Raw genomic sequence first — 27,295 nt, forward strand, 5'->3', positions numbered from 1 at the left:
AAGGCCCATACTTAATTTAGGAGCAGTTCTATTATTTCTTTTGTCAAAGGTTCATTTACATTAATTAGCTATATGTCCCTCTGGAGCAATCTTTTGGTTCCCTTTTTGTTCTGTTACCCCATTAAAAACCCTGTCCTCTGTTCCCATCTTTGGGTATTCCTAGCTTCTGAGCTTTGTGATACCATGAGCTATAGTTCCTCTGCCCTGATTAAAGACCTTATTTCTCCTATATTAATTGTTTCCTTAATTTACAGGTTAACACCAGTCTTGGGTGGGGCTTCACTACTGGTCAGCAGTGGGGTTAAAGCCTCCCTGGTGGTCTGTGCCAGCTGTGGGGCACCTGGTGAGGGTCCCTACTGTGCTTCCCAGACTGCTTACATTCCTAGGGAGCTGCCGGTTTATAGGTGGTTGGAGCCTCACTGGTGATTTAACCTAGGCTCAGAACCTTACTTCGGGCCCCCTGCTGTGAGCCCAGAAACTGGTACTATTGCTTCTGCTCCTGCTCCTGCTCCTGGACCTCACTTCCCTCCCACTCAGGTAAGACAGACCTTTTCTGCTGGGCTGGTAAACTGCTTCCCTGCTCCTGGAACAATTCAGAGGTAGTTTTATGTTAGTTTGTAGGGGAAATTTGGCAGAGCTCCAGAGGGTTGCTTCCTTACCCTGACATATTGGCACCAAAATTCAAATTATCAAATTGATTGGTATTTCCTACATTCTTCTTATAACTGAAATTGTTAAACTGATTTGTGTTATGTCCATTGTCCATTCTTGTTACAGTATTTGCCTTTAGGTTGATTTGTATCATGCTAATGAAACTGATAAAACCCTGTAACCAGTGAGCAAAGAAACCTTATATACCCTCAGAAAGAGGGAGTCTTTGAGCTCCTTCTTTGGAAGGGGTCTCCACATGATTCATGATGCCTGCTTGTTCTTGGGACAAATAAACTGGTACTGTTTTGCTTTTCTTATCTGTCTCTGATCTGGTTTTTCCTGTAGGAGATATTACAAAAATATTTTCTCTGATCTGTTTTTTTCTATAGGAGACAAGCATAAAAACAAAATTTGACAGCTCAGATACCAGATCTGCTACTTCCCACCTGTGTGACCTTGGGCTAGTCACATGTCCTCTAGGTAACTCTGAGAGCACCATGACCACCTAGTGGAAGAAGTATTTGGGGTTTAGGTAGTCCTTGAAGAGGTTAACTAGGTGGCCTAGTGGATAGAGCACTGGCCCTGAACTTAGTAAGACCCAACTACATTTACTAGCTGTGGGACCCTGAGCAAGCCACCTAACTCTGTTTCCTCATCTTTAAAATCTATTTTTAAGAAAAGATACTGGGGGCAGCTAAGTGGTATAGTGGATAAAGCACCATCCCTAGATTCAGGAGGACCTGAGTTCAAATCCGACCTCAAACACTTGACACTTACTTGCTGTGTGACCCTGGGCAAGTCACTTAATCTTCATTGCCCCATGCAAAACAAACAAAAAAAAAAGAAGAGAAAAGAAAAGATACTCCAACATTTCTGCCAAGAAAACCCCAAATCACAAAGTCAGACACAACTGAACAACAACAAAAAGGCCTTGAAGAGCTCACCAGATCATCCAGAGGCACTGCTGATCTTTTCATCACAAATTAGAAGGCTTTATTATAGCATAACACCCTGTGAGAGTTCCTTTGTTAGGGCCACTCTCTTACTTTTCTGAAGGGAAGGCAACGTTTGGTTTTAGAAACAAAAGCGAAAGCAACACCTCAGATTACATTACCAGGTCTGTGGAGAAGACAGTTTCTAACTCTCCAGCAAAAGGTGAGCCTTTTTTAGGGGCTGGGAAATATCAAGGGACTTGGGAAGAGATATGATGGATTAGAGAAGGCAGGGGAAGGAACACCAGAAAAAAAGGAGTACGGATTTCTGGGCTTGGGATTGTAAAAGGAAGGATGGGTCAGTTTGATGCATGTTTGGTTAATTCGTCAGTATACTCTTCCTATTTAATAGCTTTCTTTCACTGAACTTTAATGAAGGAAACGATCCTTGTTCCAATGCTTTTTAGAAAAACTATTCTCCTCCATGATTACCCCTCGATGAGATTGTCTATGACTGCACACTGGTGCCCTGCACAGATGATAAATATGGATAGAATTTTGGACTAGGAAGATGTAGATTCAAATCCTATCCCTGGCATTTGCAGGCTGTGTGCCCTTAAGTCACTTAGTCCCCCTGGACCTCAATTTCCTCATCTGTAAAATAAGGAGTGTGGATTTGATAGTCTCTCAGGTCCCTTCTAGCACTCGATCTATAGTAGTAGGGGATGAGGCTGCCTGCTCAAGCATAGTCCCAGGATTTAAATGGCAGCTTTACTCTGCACACAGAGGAGCCATGGAGCCAGACCGAGGAGGCCAGGAGAGCAGGACTGCCTTCTGCTCTGTGGAGCAACTTTGCCCCAACCACTCTTAGTGCTTCAGGGACTAGACAGTATTAAAGGGAGAGAGGCTGGCTGGGTGCCTGGCTGCTCAGACAGCCTCCTAAGGGCTCTGCATCTCAGTGAGGTCATCAGTGATCTAGGGCCTGGGGGGAACTTCAGCTTTCAAGGTTAAAAACCTGAATTTGATCAGTTTTAAGTGAGGAGTAATTGAGTCTTGGAGGGGACTGATTCATACCAACTAAACTGACAAGAAACTGACTACTAAATTAGAATGACAATTCCAAATACAGGATTTAAAATAGGATAAGAAGTACCCATCCTTAGGGCTGACAACTCCAGTGAGCACTTTCATTCAGAAGAGCAAATTACAAATCAGAAAGTGTTTGATTAGTATGGAATTAAATCAAAGGCAGTAAAAGGTTTTTTTCATAAAGATTTCTATGTTTTCATCATAGAGATTTCCTCAGCCCCAAATCCTCTTTCCCCTCTTCCTTTACCAGTTAGTAAACTCTTAAAACCAAATATTTAAAAAAGAAAAAGAAAGAAAAAGAGAAAGAAATTCATCAGAATCAATTGAGAGGTTGGAATAAAAATCTGACATTATATCTCTTATGTGACACTTGTGAATCTGGACCTCCGTTGCCTCCTTTTCAGGACCAAACTTGTTAATCATTATTTCTTAGCATTCAGTTTTGATTGCTTTGTGGTGGTTGTTATTCCCATTTATTCTGATGTAGTTGTTATATAAATTGTTTTCCTGTTGTTGCTCATTTCCTCTTTGCTTCAGCTTATATATTTTCATGCTTCTCTGGATTCCATTTGATCTTTGTTTCTTTTAGCACAGTAATATTCCCTTATGTTCACATACCACATTTTAAAAAAACTATTTCCTAATTAATGGGAATCTCATTTATTTCTAGTTCTTTGCTACTGTAAAAAGTAGCAGGATGTTCATTAGGGAAATTTCCCTCTGTAGTTGCTGGAGAAATTGCACTTTTTTTCTGTATGGCTATTTCTCCTCTCTATCACCGTGGTCCCTGAGAAGAGTGGGAGACCACAAAGTATTTGTCCCACCAAATTCACTTCTAAATGGAACATAGATAATAGGCCAAATTGCATCCTTCCTTTCTCAATATCACTCAGGACTTTGATTCAGTCTGGGTTTTGGTCCCTTGGGTCACTCCTCAGGGCCTTGGCCAGCTTCAGCCTCATGACTCCAATTTCTGGATCTCTGGTGTTCTTCCAACCTTTCAAAGCTCACAGTGTCATAGTCCATTCTTTTCTCTCTCCAGTATCCTTCCCCTCTCAGCAGGGCCTTGTACCTGAAGGCTTCACTTTGATGACCACTAGACCGAGTCCAGACTCAGTTTGTTTCTTTCCTTTCTCCATTTTGATTGTCTACATTTCTCAGAGAGATGGAGGTTACCTTTTGGAGCCCTTGAAACCATTGGAACAGTTTCAATTTCTGGGTCACCCCACGTCATGACAAGTGCATATTTTCCATGAAAGTAACCTATTCACTCCTACTTTACTGGATAGAAAATGTTCCCAAACACCACATTTAATGTCCCAATAATAAGTTTCTGGGACACCTTAGTATTATTATTGTTTTTGTGTGTGTGTGTGTGTTGTGTGTGTGTGAGGCAATTGGGGTTTAAGTGACTTGCCCAGGGTCACACAGCTAGTAAGTGTTTAAGTGTCTGAGGCTGGATTGAACTCAGGGGTCCTCCTGACTCCAGGGCCAGTGATCTTTCCACTGTGCCAACCTAGCTGCCCCACACCTTACCTTAGTATTATTATGCTAAGTAAAGCACAAAGATGAAGTAAGACACAGGGTTGCTAGTGACTCTCCAGTTCCCACTTTGTACCTTTCTCTCTTAAGTGCCTCCTTTTGAGCTTTGTGATTCTCCCTGGAGGAGATAAGACCTTCCAATAAGGAGCCCCCCAAAAGGCAGCTCTTCCCCCTGGGCCTTGCCTTCCTCTCTTTCTCTGTTTATTCACTTCCCCGTCATCTGTACTACAGTCTAAGACAGCAGATGATCTCATCAGTTTATCAAACCTAAGGCATAAATGGCTGATAATGATTTAATGAGATTCTCCTTTTCAAAAAACCATCCTTTGCATTTTAACTATTTTTTTAGTGCTTTAAGCTAGAGAAATGAATGCAGTGGGAGATATCTTGGGCCTTATGAACTCCTTTCCTCCTCCCTTCAAAAAAGGAAATTGTACCCCTAAGGCAACTCCTAAATCTATAAATCTCCTAGTCTGTGATAGGATAAAGGGACAAGGAAACTCAAAAAAGGACATGTGTTAAAAGGATAATGCTGGATGGCAGTACATTTAAGTCACTATTTGTAAACTGTTAAAACTGGAAGGGACATTAGGAATAATTTTGTCCACCCCTTCAGTAAAGAGATGAGGAATCTGAGACTCAGGGAGCAGAAGCATGTGCACAAATGACTGAGGTATGAGGTTGTATATCACAACTTCCAGATGAGTGGTACAAAGTGCCATGCATTGACCTTGCCATCACCCTCCAATGTTTCCATGTCTAAGATGAATTCCATGAACTCTAAGATTTTCTTATCTCATAACAATTTAGCTGTCCTTCCATCTCACCCTCTGCTTCACAACTCCAAACCCTGTGTTCTTTCTCTTCACTGGAGCACACCAACCCCCATACCCTTCAGTTCTCTCCCAGGCCATCACCTCTGCACTGGCTGCACTCTCCTCCCTTCCCCATCCAGAGCCTTTGGGTGAACCAGTTCAATTTCACACTGTCTTCTCTCTTTGAGGTCCCTTGTCCCCTTATCCTATCATCCACCTTGCCCTACTAAGCCTCAGCCATATATTACTCCCACCATCTGCTGCCTTTGCTTCTAATCTTATGGTGCTGAAAGAAGTTGGAGAAAACCAAAACCATGATGCTGGGCCCTTTGACATTTTATAATATCTATTTCAACTGAGACCCTCGCTACAAGACAATCCTTCCATACCCCCTTAAGAATTCACTATCCACTTCCTATAGTATTTTTCCAAAATTTTCATCTTTCCTTAATTCTCCCCAGGATTCTTCTCCATAAACCTTCATCTCCCTCTAAACAGGCTATCCCTCAAGGCCTCTCTTCTCTCTTTTATACTATTAACTTCCATGGATTCAGTTATCATGTTTTTGCTGATGATTCCTAGACCTACTTATCCTGCTCTAACCTCTTTCTCTGATCTCCAGTCTCACATCTCCATCTTCCTGTTGGACCATCTGGATGTGCATCTTGTAGACATTATAAATCTACTATGTCCAAAATGGAACTCATTCTTTGCCCTCAAGCTTTCCTCTCTTCCTAATTTTCCTGTTACTGTACAGATTATAGTCACCTTTCCTCTCACCCAGACTTGCACACTAGTGTCATCCTTGACTCCTTACTCTTTCTCAGTGCCCGCCATCAATCTCTTGCCAAGTCCCAGTTATTCCGACTTGTTATAACATCCTTTGTATCTTTGCTCCCTTCTCTCCTCTGCCACTGCCATCACCCTAATGCAAGCCCTCATCACCTCACCCGGGACTATTGAAATAGCTTCTTGTGAATCTCCTGTCTCATGTTTTCTCCGCCTCCATTCCATCCTCTATTCAGATGCCAAATTAATCTTTTGAAGTGTAGGTCTGACCTTGTCATCTGCCCCATCCGATAAAATCCAATGGCTCTCTATCACCTCCAGGATCAAATATGCAATATGCTGTTTATTGTTCAAAGCCCTTTATAACCTGGTCCTTTCCACCTTTCCAGACATATTCTGTCTTTCCTCCACATATTCTGTGATGCAGTAACCCTGATGTCCTTTCTGTTCCTCCCACACTGCCACCATCTCCAGATGCCAGGCATTTTCACTGCCTGGTCCGCATGTGTACATCTTTTTTCCATCCTCATATCCGTCTTCTGCCCTCTCCTGGCCTCTTTCAAGTTGCAGCAAAATCCAACATTTTTATAAGGAGCCTTTTCCAATCCACTATAATCTTAGTTCTTTCCCTTAGGTGATAATCTCCAATTTATGCTGTCTATAGCTTGGCTATGAATAGGTGTTGTTTTAAATTTTTTTATTTAATGTTTACTTTATAGAATAAAATATATATAACAATATAATATCACAGTACAATAAAAAGATTGCACATGAAACTACAAATCAATTACATATAACTTGCTATTCCTATAAAATATATGATAATCATGTAAATTCCTTTTATTCTTTTTTCCCTTTTTTTCTTCCTCTCCCCTATCATAGAGATGACAATCATTAGACACAAATGTGTGTGTGTGTGTGTGTGTGTGTGTGTGTGTAAAATCATTTTACACATACTTTTATTTATCAGTTCTTTCTCTGGATGAAGACAGCATCTTCCTTCATATTGGGCATTTATAATATTCAGAATGACATTCCCTCAAAGTCATTCTTAAAACAATATTGTTGTTACTGTATGCAGTGTTCTCTTCCTTATTTCAATGCAAGTCTATACATTCTTTTTCGAAGATCTTCGAGTTCATCATTTCTTACAGGACAACAGTATTACATTATAATCATCTATCCACAACTTGTTCAGCCATTCCCCCATTGATGGGCATGCCAAGCAGTTACATTCACACATAATATGGGGGCTTTAGGAACTTAACTTAGGTAATGGAAACCAGCTGACAGAGAAATATCCTCTGCTGTGCCCATTTCTCTACTCTCAGTTTCCATCCTCCAGGCTTTATGAATGTTTTCTTCCTCACTCCTGATTGACAACTTCTTTAGTGGGGGAGTGGTCCACACTAGTAAAATTCTCTTTCTTCTGGTTCCTCAGTCAGGGACTCAGCAGGCAGGAGCACACCCAGTCAGGAGACCTTAGAGGTCACTTTCTCTTCATTGCCCAAATTCCAGGAAATGGGCGGGTCCTTAGTTCAGACAACTTTCCTTTTCCAACCTCTCTCTTCTTTCTCAGTCTACCTTCTGCTGCTCATCCATAGCCAGGTTCCAGGTGCCACCTCACACCAAACCACTGACCCAAAGCTCAGCTCTGTGAGGGGAAGGAGAAGGTGTTCATTCTGGTAAAGCCACAGTGCCCGGAATGGACCAGGTGAGGGTTTGGCAGCGCCTCTTCCAGAGGGTAGACTCCTGCTCTGGCCAGGGTCAGACCTGCCCCTCTCAATCTGCTTTGTTTCTCTGAATGCTTAAATCCTTAGCTTTGGTTCCCCTAAATCAGTGTGAAATTATGGCTGAGTCCCCACTGCCTCAAGAGCCCCAGGGTTGGCTCCTAAAGGACAGTCCCTTCTCAGGTGAATGACTGACCTTTCACACTTTGCCAAGTTTGTGAGTGGGGCCTCACCTTGTGGAGTAGTGGGTTAGAGAAGAGGAAACCTGCACATGATCAGTAGATCTGAAGGAAGAAACAAATCAATCTCCTGCCTATAGAGTCATGTCAGGGTCATTACTGAGTTAAGGTTCGGGTCCTTTGTAAAGGAACAGGGACCCACAGACAAAGTCATGACCCCAAAATTGGAAGCCAACCTCGCCCTTAATCAGAGAAGGTGGTGTCCTGAGTATTTTAGTTGAAAGGCAAGCCTCAGTTTCCCTAAAATGCCCCCTTGCCTTTTCCTGCCCAAATTATCTGTTCTAAATATCTAGCTCACCATTATACATTAATTTATTTGGAGTAAACATTGCTCTCTCCAAGTATCCTTGGGCTACATTCTCTTCCTGTAGGAAGATTGAATTAGCTTTCCCCAAAGAATGAGAAGAAAGCCAGCCCAGGCTCTCTTTTCTTCTTCTGACCTTCCCGGTAGGTGCCCTGGCCATTTCTCTCCATCTTCCCCTCCCCCCCATGCTTAACAAACATTGGATTGTACTTTTTAAAGTCTCTTCAAGTGAAAAACTTTCTCCAAAGGAAGACTAAGTAAATCCTCTAGTAGGATGAGAATTATCTTCAAGTAAATTTTTCCCTGTTATTCACACTTCAGTATAAATAGTTTATCAGACAATGAGTTAGATAGATAAAACGTTCATAAAAAGTTTACTTTTGGGGCAATTAGGTGGCACAGTGGATAGAGCACCAGCCCTGGAGTCAAGAGGATCTGAGTTCAAATGCAGCCTCAGACGCTTAACAATTACTAGCTGTGTGACCCTGGGCAAGTCACTTAACCCCAATTGCCTCGCCAAAACAAAAACAAACAAACAAAATAAAAGTTTACTTTTGGGGCAGCTAGGTGGCGCAGTAGATAGAGCACTGGCCCTGGATTCAGGAGGACCTGAGTTCAAATCCATCTCAGACACTGACACTTACTGGCTGCGTGACCCTGGGCAAGTCACTTAACCCCAATTGTCTCACCAAAAAAAAAAAGTTTACTTTTTTGGGCAAACTAGGTGCTGCCGTGGTATAAAGCACTGGTCCGGATTCAGGTGGACCTGAGTTCAAATCTGGCCTCAGACACTTGACACTTACTAGCTGTGTGGACCCTGGGCAAGTCACTTAAGCCTAATTGCCCCACAAAAAGTTTTACTTTTAATAATGTAAAAATAAACTTAAAAGTGTATCAAAGTAGATTCCCCCTGGAAAGTTGGTTGTTAAACATTTGCCAACACAACCCCTGATGGCAAGGAACTGAAAGTAGGGCCTGAGGAAATGGTAGTTTTTCTGGAGTAACAAGGAAGGAGAATTCTGAAGTCTGGACAAACTGGGATAGATTTACATCATGGAAAGTTCTCTGCAACCAGGGAGAACATTAGGGCACTGGCTGTTCCCAATAGTGCCCTGGGGAAAAAAAAGATGGAGTAAAAGGTGGCAATGGGGCAGCAAAGGCGAGACCTTCGCAGTGAGCCAGCTAATAGTAACCAACCCATGGCTACTGTAAAAACTCAGAAAGAAGACCTCTCTTCTCCTTCCACCAAATGTTTAGGTCTGCTCTCTGGAATTCTGTGACTACACAGTGTCACCCTCTGCAGCAGGGTTACTGTCCTCAGTAAAACTGACACTGAACAATTTCTATTTGGTGCCCCCAACCTTCCCTTTCTGTACTTTTCTCAATGAGCATTAGTGGAGAAAGCATCTCAGGGTGGCAATGGGGCCCATTTCTCCTTTCAGAGAGTAAAGTCCTCTGTAAAGCTCTCAGGTAACTCCTACAAAAGTATTAGTATTGCGGTGTTTATCATCCTGCCCATCCACCATTTGTCCTCTAAAAGAGGATCTCAGGGAGGAGGCAGTGTTTAACTGAAAAGAAACAACAAGGAGAGAATTTCAGGAAGAGTAGGGAGACATTTTAGGAGAAGAGTTTTGCTTGTGGTCCTTTAGACCCCAAGATGTAACATAGCTGACTATGTGCTGTGTTTATGAATAAGGACTCCTTAGATAGACCCTAGAAAGTTGTGATGGTATTCAGGAGATAGATTCAATCACCTGTCCCTACCTTTCCCCCAGATACTAGTGGGAGCCCTGGGATTAGGTCTAAGCCTGTTCTGCCCAAGGGAAAGGAAAAAGCTGAGAGCACCTTCTTTGATTCCCAGTGTCAGATTCAAAACAAGTCAATTCCTTTAATCCCTGGTTTACTCTTCTACCATTTTGGCACATTATGAGTTAAACTGAGCAGCAGCAAACAAAATGAGGGCTCCAACTGTTTCCACTTGAGTTGTTTTCATTTCTGTTTTGGAGAAGTCACTGCAATTCCTATTTAGTCCTTTCCTTGGGCTCCCAAACTAGGCTATGCAGGGAGTGGCAGCCTAGAGGCTTCTAGAGGGTGAACCTATTGTCTTTTTCAAATCTCTCTTTTTGCATGGATCCTCACATTTGTGAAATGAACATTCTTGTGGTCACACCTTGCTCTTTCTAACTTTAGGACAAAAGCAAAAAGATCAAGAAAGCCATATGTTTTCCCTTTGTTCTGATTCTTCTCTCACAATGTGACTAATGTGGAAATATGTTTAACGTGATTGTACTGTATAACCTATATCAGATTGGTTGCTGGCTTTGGGAGGGGAGGTGGGAAGGGAGGGTGAGAGAAAAAATTTGGACCTCAGAATCTTAAAAAAATGAATGTTGAGGGGCATCTAGGTGGTGCAGTGGATAGAGTCAGGAGGACCTGAGTTCAAATCTGGCCTCAGACACATAACACTTACTAGCTGTGTGACCCTGGGCAAGTCACTTAACCCCAATTGTCTCACCAAAAGAAAAAAAATGTGAAAATTATCTTTACATGTAATTGGAAAAAATACTATTTAAAAAAAAGCCACATGAATATAATCCATTTAGCAACCATGGGACCAGACTCAGATGTCTCTTAAGGCTGCCTTCAGCCCAATGAGTACTGGTGCTGCTCTTAGTATAAAGAAATATTGTTTTCGTTGTTTGTTCGTCCTTCATTCTCCAAGAGGACCATGACATCAGGTTGACACCATGACTTGCAGTGAATTGGATTTAAGTGAGGGAGGGCTCTGCAAGGTCACTAGCCTTCCTTGGTTACATATGGCCTCTAGTCAAAGAATTATATATTTAAATGCAGTAATGGCAACATATAGTAATGCCCAGATTGTGGGCAGACATCTGTTTAAAATCTAAAGATCTCTTTATTTACTTTCTAACATGCTCGTATATGAAACTATTTGGAGAACTGAAGGCAGCAAGAAGTTACCTTTCTTAGATCATACAGCTCATGCGTGAGGAGGCTGGGAATGGAAGCCAGACTTTCTGATTCAAACTCACAGTTGTTTTTCCCTAAGATGAACTAGTTGGTAGATGTACTCCCATAGCCAGTAGCACTATGCAAGAATATCAAGTAACTCAAACTAAATAGAAACTGATCTTTGTACATGCAGGTAAGCTTTTAGTACAATGTCTTTGTGTTATTAAAAATGTTTAATCCAGTCATCAGAGGGGCTACCTGTCCTCTGACCTAATGGTTAGAACATGGCCCCAAAACTATCTGGTTTTGTGGAAACTCCCCATTGCTGCACACAACGCCACCTGTTCTGACCAGATATCACCACCCCACAGCACTCTCTATGACCTTCAATTATTAGGCAAAAGTACGTATCTATGCCTTCCATGAGACTCCCTCCCTGTTGGAATGTATTTAAACCCTGCCACATCTGTCCCTCTTATGAATTCCATTACTTTGGTCCTGCAATGGTGCCCAGAAATGAATTCTTTTGCCTCAATTACAGACCCCAGTTTTTGCTACTCTGGTAGTCCTTTTTATTTCAGGTTGAGAAGAGGAATCTTGGTTTGGCCTTTTCCTGGTTAGTAAGGCAAATTCAGGAAAGAAGGCAAAAGTCATTTATTAGCACACAGTACAGCAAGCAGCACTGACTACAAAATGCCATAGCTTTTATAGACAAGAGTAAGCAACATCCATATACTGATCCTGTTCCAAAAATAGTGGGGAGGGAAGGTGGGAAGTACCAGGACAAATTAAAACCAGATCTCTTTCCTCTGACAGAGATTTCAACAGAGTCAAAGCACTGAGGGCTTTTCAAATCTCAGTTAAGCCCTCCTAGATTGGGGGCAGGGGGCACCAGAGGCAGGGCACTCAGGCAGCCCAGAGGCTCAGCAGCAGCTCTTGGTAGGCAACCCTGAACCTTGGGCAGGTGCAGATGAGAGAATGGAAGGAGACCAGGACATGGTCTGGAGGACGTGGCTTGAATGTCAGGCTGCTGTGCATAAGGGAAGAAACCAGATGGGTCATGGCCTGGTGAAGCACTTGTGGTCATTTTTAGAAGTGGCTGCCCTTGGTTGGTGTCATCACAACAGGGGTGGGGAAAGGCAAGGCGCAAGTGACTCCCCTGGGAAATATTTGGAGAGAGGACTGTAAGTGACCAGGCTGAGAGAACCATAACCCCAAACAGTGCATCTACTCTCTGCTACTTAATCTCCCTCCTTGTAGTCTCTCCCATCTCTAATCCATTCTCCATCCTGTTGTCAAATTGATTTCCCTTGTGATGTTTAAAATCTAAATTGTGGTCGCCTTAAATTAGAAGCTTCAGCACCAGTCTTTGGGCATTAAACATTTATTAAAGCATACAGGTATGCACAAGGAATTCAGAAAGTTGAGAAAAAGCCTATCTAGCCTAGAGTTCCATCCTGGTTGGGTTCTTCCTCAAGTCCTCCTCCATGAGCCTGATTTAATCAGGAACTCTCCAGCAAACTGATTATGGAAACTTTTTATAGATCTGGAACAGAGGCGGTCCTTACACACTGCTTCAAGCTGATGGGTTGGCGTCATCCAAATCCAGTGGTTTTGAAGGTGTTCTCAAGTTGAGTTCACAGTCTATCTTCTGAGAGCAATACCTTCTTAAGGGATAGCCAGGTGTTAAGGGCTAAAATTCTAGCTAAACTGTCTAAACTATTTAATGAGTGGTCGCCAATAAATTATAAGCTTTAGCAAGAGTTAGACTTTTAAGCATTTATTAAGGAGAATAAGAATTTGGTAAAGAGAGAGAAAGGCCTACATTATCTATTAAAGGGAGAGCACATTTCTAGCCCCGCTCTCCACCAGCGTCCTCAGGAAAGAGAGCGAGAGTGAGCACCAGTCTCTTCCTTCCTCCTCCCACTAGTCCGCGTCACTTCCTGACGCCAAAGAAAAGACTCCTGGTCTTGCCCTCAAAGACCTTCGTTTCATGGGCGGAACTCTTCTACAGTAAGTCTCCAGCAGGTGGCGTCATTCCAATCGTTACACAGGTGTGATTACAATCCAATTAATTTGAAGTAAGCTAATCAGCAGTCAATCACTCTCACTTGACTCAATCAGTCTAGATTAATCTCCAGGTGGGTCTTTGAGTATCTGCTAAATCCCATTATTTCATCACACCCTAAAACGCAGGTCTGACCAGGTCACTCCCTCACTCAGTAATCTCTGTTGGTTCCCTGCTGCCTCTCCAATCCAATATGAAACTCTCTGTTTAGTATATAAAACCCTTTGCAACCTGGACCTAACCTACCTCTTCTATGATATATGGAGTATGCCCCTTCATGAATTTTCCAGGCCAGTCAGACATCTGTTTGCTGTTCATCACCCATGCCCCTCTATCTCTAGTACAGGACCCAGGGAAGACAAGTGATTTGGCCAAGTTCATGAAGCCAGTTAAAGGCAGCGATGTGGACCAGAGCCAACATCCCCTGACCCTGGGTTAGAGTCTCTTTTCAACTCAGCAAACTGAAAATGACTTCAGTTATCATTTTTTTTCTACAGAAGTTGTGTCCTCCAGTGGCAGAAGCCTGTGGTGGAAAGGTTCCTGATAACATGAGTGAGAAGAGGAACCATGGTGAGCAGGCACCCAGGACCCCCTGGAGAGGGTTGGAGTGGGAGGTGACTGAGATCAGACGAGGTTCTCATTTTATTTTATTTTTTGGCTACAGGGGTTTTGTCCCTTTTCGAAGTAGGCAAAAGCTGTATTGAGCAGCCTTCTTCCTTTTCCTGGCCTTCTCTCAGTTTCTCTTCTTTCTTGCTTTTCCTCTATATTCCCTCCTGTCTTTAATTCATTCTTTTTTCCCTTCTCTGTAATGTTTACTCTGTTTCCTACATATCACAATAACTAACAGGAAAGGAAGGGTAAGGGTCTCTTTACTTCCTCCACCCTATAATGAGCTCTGTTGAACAATATTGGCCATAGCTAAGATATCTGGGTTTGCCACTCTGTGTCTAACCTATCCATTCATTCTGACAGGATGCTGAGCTTGTCTAGTGTAAAGTGGGGGCGGGGGAAGAAATGAGAAGGTGGCTGATACTATAACCAATACATTCTTTGTGGGAAAATGTTCCCTGGTTGTTTGAGGGCAGGGCTATAACTAGGCTGGGTCAGCTGCTGACATTCAGGGGGCACCCTTCCCTCTTATACATAATCCCATGTCTCAGTCCTCTACTAGTGTCCCTGAGGAGAAAGAAAAGCAGAGGAAATGCCAACAATGTTAGGTTGAGGGTCAACATAGGAGAGGAGAGCAATGGGATCAGCCACCCCCTAGATACAATTAGATTAACCAATATGCTACTACTCTTCAACTTCCATCTCTCACCCTCTTTTTGACAAGGAAAAAAACCTCTTCATTTTATCTATTCTGAGGGCTTAGCAATTAAATTTCCAGAACATTAAGAGGTCTACCAACCGAGGCTACTACTCTCCACAAACCCTTAGGCCCTCTGCTAACTGTAGACAGCTATTCATTCCTTAGAGCATTTTCTGTTCACCATCCCTAACCCTCTCTTCTCTCTTTAATTTACTTTTTCTCTTGGCTTTTGCCAGCCAATCAAAGCACTCCTTAATACCTGGTCATTGAACCAATGTTGGGTGTAATGTTCCAGTATTTCACTTTTTTAGGCATTTGTTATGGTTACTCAGGTCTGCTTAGATATGGCTTCTACCTTATGAAAGTCTTTATTTTTATTCATGCATGAATTATTCATACATATAGACAAAGTATATACATAGTAGTTAACATTTTCTATTAAGGCTTTAGGGTTTGCAAAGCACGTTTCACAGGTTTTCTCAATTGGTCTTTCTAATGCTCCTGTAATATTATTCCCATTTGACTGAGAAAAATGAGGCATAATAAGAATAAGACGAGGGGCAGCTAGGTGGTGCAGTGGATAAAGCATCGGCCTTGGATTCAGGAGTACCTGAGTTCAAATCCAGCCTCAAGACACTTGACACTTACTAGCTGTGTGACCCTGGGCAAGTCACTTAACCCCCATTGCCCCGGAAAAAAAAAAAAAAGATAGACGATTTGTCTAGGACCAGATAGCTAGGAATGTCTAAGAAAACATCAACTTCAGGTCTAACTTAACTCCAGGTCCAGAATTCTATCTATCATGTCACCTAGCTGCCTCTCCAAACAAACTAACTTCTGCTATAGCTCTGTTCCAATTAACAAAGGATTCATGGTATGTATAAAACTATAACCCTAGGTACAAGACAAAGAGCACTCTATAAGTTCTGAGAACAAAAAGTTCACCATGGGCTGAGATCATTCAGGAAGACTTTATAAGGAAAGGCTAAACCCTGAAAGAGGCCTAGGTTGTAAAGAAGTAAAGATAATATGACATTCCTTTTGGGGATATGGAGAGAAACAAAGGCTCAGCAGGACAGTGAGTCTTAGAAACAGTTAAGAGACCCACCATGAGTGGCATAGAGAGGATGATTTTATGAAGGACTGAGTTTAAGATTAGAAAAGTAGACTGGAGCTGGATTGTGGAGAGCCTAGAACGTCAGGTTAAAGTATGAAGCTTTTATCGCATATGATGAAGTGCCATGTGAAGCCACTCAAAGTTGTACAAGATGGAGGTGACATAATGAATATGATGTTTTAGGAAGATGAATCTGACTTTAGTGAGTGGAAACATAGATTAGAGGTGCAAGGGCCCTGAGTCATCTAATCCAAACTCCTCATTTTATGTGAGGAAACCAATGCTCACATAGGTGAGGTGACTTCTTCAAGATCTTACAGGTAATAAGAAGCAAGCCAGCATTAGAACCCAAGTCCTCTGATTCTCAATCCAGGACTTTTTCCACAGGACCACCCTACCTCTGTAGATCGAGAGAGATTAGACCCCATTTATAAGAATACTGTGGTAATCCATGTCTGAAGTAGGGTATTAGGAATGTGAATAAAAAATTAAGGACAGAAGAGTTGAAAATACAGTCTATGTATTATTTACCTATATAACGCTCCAGACCTTTCCCATAACAGTCACTCAATAAAGGTTTTGTTAAACTGAATTAAAGACAAAGAAGGTTTTGAAGACAAATAAGGTTGTTTCTAGAAGTATTTGAATGATACTGGATGGACAGACCAACAAAGGACTCAATACTAAGTGCTAGCCATCGTAAGATGAACTTTTTAGTGAAGCAGAGTTATAGTTTCTTGCTTAAGAAGGACCAAATAAAAAAGTGCAGGTGACTGTGAATCTGCAGCCAAGAGCAGAGACATGGCTAGACTGGGCTGGAAGGGAGACTGAAAGGATAACAGATGCAGGTAGAGCTTAACTCTGTCACTCTCATTACCCACATCTCAGGTTATAGAAACCAAGACCCCAGCAAAACACCCAAAACAAAACAAAACAAAAAACTGAAACTCATCCTGATGAATAAAACAGGTGCTAGAAAAAGTGCAAGAGGGAACAACATCCTTGGAAAATGTATATTTGAGTCAAGACTAGTAGCAAAGTTAGTGAGAACAAGAGATTATGGAATTGTGGATATTCCTGGGATTTTTGACACTGTGTCAGATTTGTTCACTTCAAAGGAGATCAGATGCTGCCCTTATATATCCTCCCTTGGGCCTCCAACTATCATCCTGGTGGTTCTACTCATTCATTACTCCAAGAAGGAGCAAGATTCAGTAAAGGAATTTTTGGTCCTGAACCCAAGAAACACATGATATTTTTGTGGAAAGAAGAATGATTGTCTGATTTTTTCATAAAACCAATTCCTACTTTTATTTATTAATTCAGTGTGGTTCACTCAATTGTATATATCTAATCTTTAATTTTTAGGATTTCCAATTTGGTATTTAATTGGGGATTTTTAGTTTTTTCTTTTTCTAGTTTTTTTTTTAAATTGCATACCCAATTCCTTAGTCTGTACTTTCTCTATTTTATTGATGTAAGAATTTAGAGACATAAATTTTCTTCTGATGATTACTTTTGCTGTATCCCATAACTTTTGATATATCTCCTCATTGTCATTCTCTTTAATGAAATTATTGATTCTTTCTATGATTTGTTCTTTAACTCACTCATTCTTTAAGATAAGGTTGTGTGGTAAAAATTATTTGTGGTAAAGATTAATATAGAAAGTTTTAGCTGAATCATTTGGGAGGGGCCACACCTGGCCCACCCTGAGATTACTTATGCTACTTAGAAGGACCTCCCCTTTTGGGGAAGGAAAAAACAGAATACAACTGGAAGGGAGGGAACTTCCAGGAGGCGGGCGTGTTCAAAGAGTTCACGTTCTTTCGGCCTGGCAATCAGTCTGGTGGCGCTCAGCATGGCAGTGGCATGTTAGCAGTCTGGGTCTCAGCATGGTGCTGGAAAACTGCATACTGACCCTGGGGTCGGTGAGTCACTTATGGAAAAACCCTAGATTCCTTTGAACTAGCTTAATTGGGAACTGTCTGGTAGTGAATAGGTTAAGTTTAGAATATTTCTCTGTATTTCTATTTTCCTATTTCCTTATCTTTGATTTTTATTAGTTTCCTTTTGTTGTTTAATTAATTCCCAAGCAATAAAACCTGATCCTTTATGAACTAAAGCTCAGAAACTCCTTTTCTTATTAGCCTGGGAGGAATATATAAAAAGGAAAGTTCAAAGGGGAGATTAAACCTAAAAGAGTCCTGCATATTTCTGGGACCCCAATATTAAGGCGAGTCACCCTAATAATGCTCCGTATATCAAATTTTGGTCCTCACAGTTGTTTAATCTCTGACTAGTTTTTAATCTATGTTTCCATGGTCCTTTATTAAATGTAATTTTATTACATTGTGATCTAAAAAGGATACTTTAAATAGTTTTATTTTTCTGCTTTTAAATCTAAGTGTTCAATCCCTTTTTAGGAGCCTTACAGTTCTTTGAGGGATTTTGCAAGCATGTTTTCTTTAAGATAGCCTGCTTTCTAGTGAGGCATGAATTAGAAATTCCATTTGGATTGTGCAATGGTAGGAATACATTGAGGGAAAATTTGGTATATGGACTGAGAGAAATTTAGATTGGATTTACAAGAGGATTACCTATACTACAGTGTTATGAGTTGGGAATTGAAGAGATGAGAGTTAGCACCCCAAGTCCCACAATATGAGCTAGTACTCTTGCAAGTAAAAAAGTTGTGGTGCAGACCTGGGGCAGTTGGAGTTAACATTCTCCCTATGGGCATTGATCTGGGACCTAGTTATGGGCCCTGTGGACAAAAAATAAAAACATTTTTTGAGACTAGTAGGGAGCTCCTGAGACCCACCCCCATGGAATACCCTTGCTGAATGATTTTTTAACCTAACCACAAGTTTTTCACTTGTTTTCATCCTATGAACTACATTATTTTTAAAGTACTTTTTTTTCTTTTTTGTAGGGCAATGAGGGTTAAATGACTTGCCCAGGGTTACACAGCTTGTAAGTGTCAAGTAGCTGAGGTTGGATTTGAACTCAGGTCCTCCTGAATCCAGGACCAGTACTTTATCCACTGAACCACCTAGATGCCCATTTAAAAATTATCTTGTCAATTATTTCTACCTGAAGGTATTGGAAAGATTTTAGTTAAAAGACTTTTTTAAACCCTTGGCTCTGACTGGTTTATTTTACCAGATGTAGGATAGCAACCCCCAGCATGTAGGAAATTTTGTTATGCCTATTGAGAAAATTTGTTGTGCTAGATGTAAAAATGGGACACCTAAGAATTTTGTCCAGACCCCAGTTATAAGGTCTTATGTATTAAAGGAATCATACAATTATTTTTGATCAGAAGTGTTTTTGGCTTCTTACCCGGAGAGGGTGACCTCAATTGTTCTAGTCTGTTGAAATCAGTCTATATCCAAATGCTGTTGCTTCCTGTGGTAATTATTCTTCCCAACTTTGCATCACTGAAAAATTTTATAAACATGAGAGAGAGAGAGAGAGAGAGAGAGAGAGAGAGAGAGAGAGAGAGAGAGAGAGAGATGGATAGATAGATAGATAGTTTCATCAAAGTGATTGATATCAGTACAAAACAATACGAGCCCAATGATAGATTCCCAAAGACACAGCAACCTCTAAGTTGAAATTGATCCATTAATGACTACTCTTTGGTTCCTGTTATATAACCACTTCTAAAACAATCTACTTTATTATCATATAACTCACATATCTCCATCTTTTCTACTTCTCCTAGATAAATGATTTTGTCAGAATCTTTGGTGAAGTTCAGTCATGCTGGGCTTAGGGCATTAATCTGATATTTCACTCAAAAGAGAGTTATGATTAGTCTGGCATGATCTATTCTTAATAATTCCCTGCTGATTCTCCTTTTTCAGATAACATGAAAATCAGTCCCTCAATTCCCTCAAAATTGTTACCACCCACATAGGCACCTTCTCTCTCTATAGTTGGTCTAGTCCAGCTACTCTTCTCATCATCATTCTTTCTGGTGCCATTTCTATTTTCTTAACAGGCACTGCAATGTCAGAATTCACATGTAATGGCTTTACTATAATTAATGGTAAAAGATTTTATTATAAAGCATTTTTATAGATATTTTCCATTTTTTGTCAGTTTATTGTCTTCTTTCCAGTTATATCCCTAAATGCCATTGGGATGAAAATCTATTATGTATAACTTGCTATTTCATTTACATATAATATATATGTATATGTGTGTGTGTGTAATTTATACACATGGTTTTTTTCTTTTTTTCCTTCTCTCCCCTCCCCCAAGAGTTGGTTACCATAAGCCATAAATAGGTATGCACATATGTATATGTATGTATTATGTATGTGTTTATGTGTGGGTATGTATGTATAGATAATTATTCTAAACATACTTCTATTTATCAGTTCTTTCTCTAGAGGCAGTGTCTTTCTTCATATGTTCTTTGTAGGACATATGTCAAATTGACTTATTTGCTCAGTCATTCTTAAAATAATATTAATATCACTGTATATAATGTTCTCTTGGTTCTTTACATTTCACTCTGTTATTTCATGCAAGTCTCTCCATGTTTTTCTAAGATCATTGAGCTCATCATTTTTTAATCATAAAAGTATTTTTTTAATTTTCCAGTTACATGTAAAGATAGTTTTCAATATTTTTATAAGATTTTAAGTTCCAAATTTTTCGCCCTCCCTCCCTTTCTTCCCTTCCCCCCTCCCCAAGACAGAAAGCAATCTGATATACATTATATATGTACAATCACTTTAAACATATTCATTACTCATGTGGTGAAAACAGAATCAGAACAAAAGAGAAAAACCTCAAAAAAGGGGAAAAAAACAAGCAAAAGTAAAAACAGTATGGTTAAATCTGCATTCAGATTTCACAATTCTTTTTTCTGGATATGGAGAGCATTTTTCATCATTAGTCCTTTGGAATTGTCTTGGATTGTTGTATTGCTGAGAAGAGCTAAGTCTGTCACAGGTGATCATCTGTCACAGATGATCATCACACGATGTTGCTGTTACTATGTACAATGTTCTCCTGATTCTGCTCACTTCACTCAGCATCAGTCCACTTAAGTCTTTTCAGGTTTTTCTGAAATCTCCCTGCTCATCATTTCTTATAGCACAATAGTTTTCCATTGCATTCATATACTACAACTTGTTCAGCCATTCCCCAGTTGATGGGCATGCCTTCAATTTCCAATTCCTTGCCATCACAAAAAGAGCAGCTATAAATATTTTTGTACATGTGGGTCCTTTCCCCTTTTTTATAATCTCTTTGGAATACAGAACTAGTAGTAGTATTACTGGGTCAAAGGGTATGCACAGCCCCATAGCCCCTTGGCAATAGTTCCAAATTGCTCTCCAGAATGGTTGGATTAATTCACAACTCCACCAATAATGCATTAGTGTTTATATTTTTCCACAGCTTCTCCAACATTTATTATTTTCCTTTTTTTTGTCATATTAGCCAATCTGATAGGTGTGAGGTGGTACTTCAGAGTTGTTTTAATTGACATTTCTCTAATCAATAATGATTTAGAGCATTTTTTCATATGGCAATAAATAGCTTTGATTTCTTCATCTGAAAATTGCCTGTTCATATCCTTTGACCACTTATCAATTGGGGAATGACTTGCATTCTTGTAAATTTTATTTAGTTCCAGATATATTTAGAAACAAAGCCTTTATCAGAAACACCGGCTATAAAATTGTTTCACAGCTTTCTATTTCCCTTCTAATTTTGACTGCATTGCTTCTGTTTGAAATCTTTCTAATTTAATGTAATCAATATCATTCTTTTTGCATTTCATAATATTTTCTCTCTTGTTTGGTCATAAATTCTTCTCCTCTCCATAGATTTGAGAGGTAAACTATTCCTTCCTCTCCTAATTTACCTATGGTATCTATCACCCATTATGTCTAAATCACGTACCCCTTTTGACCTTATTTTAGTATAAGGTGTAAGATGTTGGTCTATGCTTAGTTTCTGCCATACTATCTTCCAGTTTTCTCAGCATTTTTTGTCAAATGGTGAGTTCTTGTCTCAGAAGCTGGAATCTTTGGGTTTATCAGACAGTAGATTATTATATTCATTACTACTCTGTCTCCTGTGCCTAATGTATTCCATTAATTCACCACTTTATTTCTTAGCCAGAACCGAATAGTTTTGATGACTGCCACTTTATACTATAGCTTCAAATTTGGTATAGCTAGCCCACCTTCCTGTGTATTTTTTCATTAGTTCCTTTGATATTCTTGACCTTTTGTTCTTCCAGATGAATTTTGTTACTATTTTTCTAGCTCTATAAAATAAATTTTAGGTAGTCTGATTGGTATGGCACTGAATAAATAAATTAATTTAGGTAGAATTCTTATTTTTATTATATTAGCAGTTGATATTTTTCCAATTATTTAGCTCTGATTTTATGTGTGTGAAAAGTGTTTTGTAATTGTGTTCATAGAGTTCCTGGTTTTGTCTTGGCAGGTAGACTCCCAAATATTTTATTTGTCTACAGTTACTTTAAATGGAATTTATCTTTCTATCTCTTATTACTGAGTTTTGTTGGTCATATATAGAAATGCTGATAATTTATGTGGAATTATTTTACATCCTGCAACTTTGCTAAGGTGGTTAATTGTTTCAAGTAGTTTTTAGTTGATTCTCTAGGATTCTCTAAGTATACTATCATATCATCTGTAAAGAGTGAGTTTTGTTTCTTCCTTGCCTATTCTAATTCCTTTAATTCCTTTTTTTCTCTTATTGCTAGAGCTAATATTTATAGTACAATATTAAATAATAGAGGTGATAATGGATATCCCTGTTTCACCACTGATCTTATTGGGAATGCCTCTAACTCATCCTCATTACATATAATGTTTGCAGATGGCTTTGAGTTGACACCACTTATTTTAAGGGAAGCTCCATTCATTCTCTAGTGTTTTTAATAGGAATGAGTGCTGTATTTTGTCAAAAGCTTTCTCTGCATGTATTGAGATAATCATATGATTTTGGTTAGTTTTGTTATTGATGTGGTCAATTATGTTGATAATTTTCCTAATGTTGAACCAGCCCGGCATTCCTGGTATAAATCCCACCTGGTCATAGTGTATTATCCTGGTGATAAAGTGCTGTAATATCCTTGCTAATGTTTTATTTAAAATGTTTGCATCGATATTCATTAGGGAAATTGATCTATAATTTTCTTTCTCTGTTTTGACTCTGCCTGGTTTAGGTATCAACACCATATTTGAATCCTAAAAGTAACTTGGTAGAACTCCTTCTTCACCTATTTTTCCAAATAACTTATATAGCATTGGAATCAACTGTTTTTTAAATGTTTAGTAGAATTCATTTGTAAATCCATTTGGCCCTGGAAATTTTTTCTTAGGGAATTCATTGATGGTTTGTTCAATTTCTTTTTCTAAAATGGAGCTATTCATATCTTTCATTTCCTCTTTTGTTAATCTGGGCAATTTATATTTTTGTAAATATTCATACATTTCATTTAGATTGCCAAATTTATTGGCATAGAGTTGGGCAAAATAGCACCTAATTATTGCTTTAATTTCCACTTTATTGGTGGTGAATTCACCCCTTCATTTTTGATACTGGTAATTTGGTTTTCTTCTTTCTTTTTTTAAAATCAATTTAGCCAAATGTTTATCTATTTTATTGATTTTTTTCATAAAACCAGCTCTTAGTTTTATTTATTAATGCTATAGTTTTCTTACTTTCAATTTTATTCTCTCTCTTTCATTTTCAGAATTTCTAATTTGGTATTTAGCTGGGGATTTTTAATTTGTTCTTTTTCTAGCTTTTTTAGTTGCATATCCAATTCATTGATCTCCTCTTTATTTCATTCATGTAAGCATTTAGAGATATAAAATTTCCCCTAAGAACTGCTATGGCTTCATCCCATAAATTTTGGTATGTTGTTTCATTGTTGTCATGTTCTTAGATGAAGTTATTATTTCTATGATTTGTTGTTTGACCCATTCATTCTTCAGGATGATATTATTTAGTTTCCAATTAATTTTCAGTCTATTTTACCATGGCTCTTTATTACATGTAATTTTTATTGAATCATGATCTATAAAAGTTGCATTTACTATTTCTGCCTTTCTACATTTGACTGTAAGGTTTTTGTGCCCTAATACAAGGTCAGTTTTTGTGTAGGTGGCATATACTGCTGAGTAAAATGAATATTCCTTTCTATCCCCATTCAATTTTCTCCAGAGGTCTATCATATCTAACTTTTCATAATCTAACTATTCATATCTTTTATTTCCTCTTCTGTTAATCTGGGCAACTTATATTTTTGTAAATATTTATAAATTTCATTTAGATTGTCAAATTTATTGGCATAGAGTTGGGCAAAAGAACACTTAATTATTGCTTTAATTTCCACTTGATTGGTGGTAAATTCACCCCTTTCATTTTTGATACTGGTAATTTGGTTTTCTTCTTTCTTTTTTAAAATCAATTTAGCTAAAAGTTTATCTATTTTATTGATTTTTTTCATAAAACCAGCTCTTAGTTTTATTTATTAATTCTATAGTTTTCTTACTTTCAATTTTATTCTCTAGTTTTTATTCTCTAGTTTTCTTTCTTTCTTTTCTAAAATTATTTTCACCTCTTTAACTTCTTTCTTTTTGAGCTCATCATTTCTTATAGCACAGTCGTTTTCCATCACAATCATATACCACAACTTATTCAGCCATTCCCCAATATTTTTCTTTCCTTTTAAAGTCTTCATGATTCATCCTCCATGATTAGGACTTGTTTTGACAAGGTTAATCTCTCCCACAATCTCCCCTCCCTCTTATTCTTTTACCTCTCTTCTTTTCTCTCCTTTCCTTTCCATTTTCTGATTTAGTGAAATGTATTTCTGTACTTTATGTATATGTGTGTACATTCTTCCCTCTTCTGACCAATTCAGATGAAAATTAATTTCAAGTGTCACCCACACTACCCACTCTTTCCTTTTTCTATACAAAAATTATACAAAGGCTTCTGTTTATGTACCCTAATTATGTGAGATAATTTCCCTCCCTCTACTCCAATGTATTCCTTCTCCCCTCCCTTTCTTTAATCTTTTTTTTTTTTTTTTAGTGAGGCAATTGGGGTTAAGTGACTTGCCCAGGGTCACACAGCTAGTAAGTTTTAAGTGTCTGTCTGAGGCCAGATTTGAACTCAGGTACTCCTGACTCCAGGGCCGGTGCTCTATCCACTGCACCACCTAGCTGCCCCTCTTTAATCTTTTAAGATCATCATATAACAAAACCAGTCCCATCTGGGTAGTACCAATAGTTTCCAACTCCTTTTAGTTATGAACTCTCTTTAGTAATACCCTCAGATCTACCCCTTAGGGGGATAGATTTCTATAACTTGTGCAGGCATAACAAATGGCCTGAAGGTGCCTCAAGGAAATGTCCTTATCAGAATTAATTCCAGCTCTTCCTCCTTGCTCATTTCTTGCCTCTCACGAGATTTCTGATCTCCCCCTCATTTTAGATGAGGGTAAAGTTGAAGGAGACTGACCTTTCAGACACAGTCACTGCCCCCAGGGGCTCAAATAGATATTAAATAATTTGTCCACCAGGAAACACCAGTTTCTAATGTCCTAATATATAAATAATTATTATAAATGATCCTCTAACACGTGACCCTTCACTGTTTTCTTTCACACCCAAACCCATCTCATTCTCAACAAGTCTGCTCTGTTTGAAAGTCCCTCTCTGGAGCTATTTAAAACCATTAAACCAGTTTGGCTTGCCAGGATGACTTCCCCTGAGTCTTGAGCAATAGAATAAGAAGAAGGGTAGAAATGAAAGACATCCTGTTGAGATTTTACACTAATGTAGGAGGTGGCCAAATCATAGAAAGAACTATATATTATTATATAGAATGTTATTCTAAGTTATACTTTCAGAGCAATATTATTAGTCAATAATGCCTCATTGTGATTTTTTTAAAATTTCTCCAACAGATTGTCTGAATATTATTCTTGTGGGGAAAAGTGGAGCTGGGAAGAGTGCAACAGGAAACAGTATCCTTGAGAAAAATGTGTTTTCTTCCAAACTGTCACCAAAACCTGTAACTGAGGTAGTACAGGAATGTAGCCGGACATGGGAAAGAGGGACACTGGTCATCGTGGATACTCCTCACATCTCAAGGGACCCAGACTTGATAAAGAAGTGGGAAGAGGAGCTTTGCATTCTAATTATGGTGATTCAATTGGGCCGGTACACAGAAGAGGACAGGAAAGTCTTCAGAGATGTGAAAAGGGTCTTTAATAAGCCCCATAAGAAAATGATTCTCCTATTTACAAGGAAAGAAGATTTAGGGGGTGGGAGTCTGAGTGATTATGTGGAGAATTCAGACAATAAGCATCTTAAGAAGCTCATTAAAAAACATAAGATTCCATACTGTGCTTTCAATAACAAAACTGCTGAAGAGAAAGAGAAGCAAAGTCAATTGGATGACTTGATGAAAAAAATTACGAATCTCAAATGTGTTAGGTCTCACAAAATACAGTGAGATCAGTCATTTCTACCTTCTGCATCCCCCTTTCATTCCTCTTTCACTCCTATCCCTGCTCCAAGTTCTTTGTTGCCAGCCCCCTGACAACCCAGGGCTCCTGCCTATGGCCCCTCTCCAGGGAAGGGAGCCTTTGTGTGTCTCAGAGAGTTCTTGATGACACCAAGAACATCAAGACCTATAGTGCAGAGTTATGTGTCCCCCTGGCACATGGTTTCCCCTATTTCTGTGCCTCCTTGATAGGTTTCTCTAAATTTGTTCTCAGTCTCCTCTACGGATATTGCATGGATTAGTGCAAGGACATGACTCAGATTCATGTATAGACTGTTAAGGGCTAAAATTCTAGCTAAACTGTCTAAAATATCTAATGAGTGGTCGCCAATAAATTATAAGCTTTAGCAAGAGTTAGACTTTTAAGCATTTATTAAGGAGAATAAGAATTTGGTAAAGAGAGAGAAAGGCCTAGATTCCTATCTATTAAAGGGAGAGCACATTTCTAGCTCCGCTCTCCACCAGAGTCCTCAGGAAAGAGCCCCAGAGTCAGCGCCAGTCTCTTCCTTCCTCCTCCCACTAGTCCGCGTCACTTCCTCCCGCCAAAGAAAAGACTCCTGGTCTTGCCCTCAAAGACCTTCGCTTCATGGGCAGAACTCTTCTACAGTAAGTATCCAGCAGGTGGCATCATTCCAATCGTTACAAGACTCAGATGTTCTGATTATCCCTGCTTATGCCTTTGATTAACTGATGTTTGATTATTCCTTTTTCTTACATCTCCTGCATAACTGTTGTGATTATTCCTAGTTCTGCCTTATTTTATAGTAAATATTTATGTGTGCAAGAGTTCATGGTGCCATGTTTACTGGTTTCATGTAAATGGAATGAATGAAAGAACAAATGAGCAAAGGAATGAATGAAGGAAACAAGTATTTATAAAGCAGTTACTATGTGCCAGGCACTCACAAGCAAAAAGAAAATAATCCCTCCCCCTCATGGAGATTATAGTCTAATGCAGGAAGAGAACCTCCCAATGGCACCAGAAAAGGTGGGAGGAAAAAGTACTCTGCTCACCAGGAATAAGTCTGAGAGGGGAAAGAAGGCTGGCCAGGGTCCTGACCAGAAAATGGAGGCTCCAGAAGGAACTCACCAATGGGACAAGGGGACAGAGATATTTTAAGGTGAGAAGACTACAATGGTGTTTGGATGT

At 39.4% G+C, this 27,295-nt stretch overlaps 1 long non-coding RNA gene across 1 annotated transcript; it reads left to right on the forward strand.

Moving 5' to 3' along the window:
• Window positions 1–1,683: 1,683 nt before the first annotated feature.
• On the forward strand, window positions 1,684–26,521 carry LOC122728054. Its single transcript, XR_006353227.1, has 3 exons — window positions 1,684–1,806; window positions 13,630–13,702; window positions 25,544–26,521. It is a non-coding gene; the product is annotated as an uncharacterized LOC122728054 (long non-coding RNA).
• The last annotated feature ends 774 nt before the right edge of the window (window positions 26,522–27,295 follow it).

The sequence above is a fragment of the Dromiciops gliroides genome, chromosome 5, assembly GCF_019393635.1.
Source record: "Dromiciops gliroides isolate mDroGli1 chromosome 5, mDroGli1.pri, whole genome shotgun sequence".
Classification (NCBI taxonomy): domain Eukaryota; kingdom Metazoa; phylum Chordata; class Mammalia; order Microbiotheria; family Microbiotheriidae; genus Dromiciops; species Dromiciops gliroides.